Genomic DNA, 3,184 nt, shown 5'->3' with positions numbered 1-3,184 from the left:
AGCCGCAGCCATTTTTTTCGATCTGATCGGAAGGAGGACGAACACAGCGCCTACAGATGAGCGCTATAAAACTTGGCTTAACTAAATTGAGCATGGACACTACCCGCCGCCGTGCCTCAGTGGCTATGGCGTTGTGCTGCTGAGCACGAGGACACGGGTTCGATTCCCGGCCGCGCCGGGCGCTTTTCTGATGGAGGCGAAAAGCAAAAACGCCCGTGTGTTCCAGATTTCGGCGCACGTTAAGGATCCCCAGGTGGTCAAAATTAATCCCGAGCCCTCTACTACGGCGCGCCTCATCGCCTGTGTGGCGTCGGCGCGTTAAACCCCCACAATCCGCCTGAGCATGGACACTAAATGCTAAATGGAAGAATATATCGAAACCGTACCATCATTAAAGAACCTCAGATAGCACTACGCACCACTTTTGTTCGCTATTTGAATTATGCATTAACTAACCAAGACGAATTACTTGTCACGAAGGACTGACGAGAGTAAATTGTGGCATATGTTATCTGAGAGATAGCCACGAGAACTGCTTCATCCTCTTATCAATCAGGCCCCATCGGCGACTATAGACAAGAGTGACAACACAGCGTAAAAAGTGTTTGCAGTTGATAATGTACAGTCCTCGGCCACACTTTTTTTTTATGCGGGCATGCATCTTATTAGGCTGCAATAAATGGTAGGTAATGACAAGTATATACAACCATGTCTACATGTAGATGGGTTGAATATATGATAGAAGAAGGCTAAAGGCAGCATGATGAGCAAACTATACGCGTTCAGATACGCGAAACACACGTTCTCTAACCCACCTTGCCCAGCTTTTCATCAACGAGCGTAATTAATGCTTGAAGTGGTTGGGGTGCACACAAAGGACATGCTTTCCTCTTTTGTAAGCCACTTTCACGATTTCTCAGCCCCGACGCTCCAATGGATGAGATTTCGCGTCCTTATTCTTCCCTCCCGAAACGTACTTAATTAGTGCGCGCTTTCGTAAACGCACTCAAGTACTGCTTGAAATCGGGCGGTGTAGACAGCGGCGTTCGTTCCGCGCGTCTAATTTTGCGAACGTCGCTCTCTTACACGCTCGGGGACTCAGGTAATGAAGTCCCGACTATTTGGGGTTATGTAAGACGTGAGCTGCATCCGGCTTCCCAATAAGTAAAAGCGTTTCGGGAGAACTTCCTTCTTCACAACAGACGACCTCTACCAACCAAACAACCAAGTAAAACCAACTTTCGAGTTTAGTATTGGTGCTGCTAAAACACTTCATACCTTGAACACCACTGTCGGCTTTTTTTACAACAGGTTTCTGAAGTCAAATATGTTTGCAGATGTTTAATTGCCGGAGGAGGAGTCACTTACCTGCATGAAATGACTTAGATCCCGATCTTGTTTCTGCCCCGGTACTAAGCTTTTGATGGGGGGAGGGGGCTATAGTAACACATTCGGTTACAGAAACCTCCAGGCGTCTACGCCTAATATTTTGGCTGCCGTATTGCAAAACATGAGGGACTCGAGCGTGCCTAAACCAAAACTTAGCGCAGTTCCGCGTGAAGGCTGTCAAGTGCGGAGCACCGAATCGGCAGAGAGACTGTGGCGCCCTCTCTTGACTGGTTTCGATATAAGCCTTGCGTTGATACCGAAATTAGTCAAGCGAGGGTGCCGCAGTCGCTGAAAAGTCAAATAACGATACACTGGATTGAGCCTACTAAGAAAGAGGAAAATAAAAAGTTGCCCGGGGGCACAAACCGTAACGTTGTTCTCTAAACACGCAGCTTATTTCTTCCCGCGGCGGAGACTGACCTGGGTCCCGTGAGTCTGTGCGAACGCGAAGAATTTTAATTAATATGGGGTAATGATGCTTTAATTCATTATTGTTTTTTTTTTAATTTTATTTTACGGGGTACTTATTTGCTGCATAGCAACGGCAGACTCCGTGGCAACGGAGCAGCTCAAAGATCACCCCTAACACTTTGCTTGTAAGGTACGTGTGCCTCTGTGGCGCAGTGGGATTGTCATCGTCTTCGTAACGCGAGGGGTGCAGGTTCGACCCCTAGTTGGGGAAGCGGTGATCATTTCGAACCCTCTGCAGACCGCGTATATGCTTGCTTCACTGCAAATCTCGTCGAAAAAACAATAATCGTCTGCCGCCTCTGGCACGGGATCCGTTCTCCGCACTTCGCTACCACCCCTCACGCTCTTCCCTTCCGTGTTTCAGTCGTCTCTTGATGGACGGCACCGAGGTTTGTACAATGCAAATAATGTTCCAGCTTTCACAGTGGTCGCGCGCCTACTCCTGGGACAGCTCGCATCTTTATCTTTTTCTTTGGACGGTGTAGAGGCCCCAACCGCTGCCCGCCATACGTTTTGTGCATAAAGTATAAGTCTGCGGGGCACATTCACACTGTTTAAACACATTTGCGCGCCCCGTTCGGCACCAACATAGACGCACACAGAGCGGGAGCCACGGATAGGGCGGACGAGTTGTTTTGTCGTATGCGGCGAGAGCGCGACCAGTGGCCCCCTGCGGCCGCGATTGTTGCTTGGTAGGTTTTAGCAGAGTCCCTCAATGTTTTTTTCTCTGGTTTTGGCCTTTCAGCTAGGCCACACCGCTGTCTCACTCGCTTCCGGTCACCATTTGCATCACGCGAGACGTCATAAAATGGCGCGAAGGAAGAAACGCGTTCTGCAATTGCTAATTTCTCAGCAATTAAAGAATCTTTCGCCGCCGATTAATAGACACTGAGAGGACTACGGGGCGGTTCAACTTTCGCATGGACAAAGCTTCCTTGTTGCCTTCAACGTCCCTTTAAGCTTACGCTTCGGAAAGCCTCGTGCCATGAAGCTTCTCGTGATATCAGGAGCACTTCCCAAAGAGCCGCTTCAAGGCTTCCAACGCCCGCGTTTTCTCTCAGCAGGCTATTTATTATGCTTTTGCCTGAAGACCGGGTTACCCGACTGGTCACGTTGGTTTGCAACCAAACAAACCAATCGAGTAAATGACGCGAGTGATTGATGGAACTTGGTAATTCCAAATGCTACAATGACTGCACTGACGTCAGTTCTGATCGGTCGTTTCCTCGGCGTCACGGACATTGAAGACTCCCCTGAAGTTGGCATAAGCCTTGGTAAACGCTATTTTATCGGCACAGCCCATTTACACCTGATCGGAGCTGGT

This window comes from Haemaphysalis longicornis, unplaced genomic scaffold (assembly GCF_048455015.1).
Source record: "Haemaphysalis longicornis isolate Haplotype H1 unplaced genomic scaffold, Haemaphysalis longicornis Haplotype H1 scaffold_3, whole genome shotgun sequence".
In the NCBI taxonomy this organism is placed as follows: domain Eukaryota; kingdom Metazoa; phylum Arthropoda; class Arachnida; order Ixodida; family Ixodidae; genus Haemaphysalis; species Haemaphysalis longicornis.
This window is presented reverse-complemented; position numbering follows the sequence as displayed.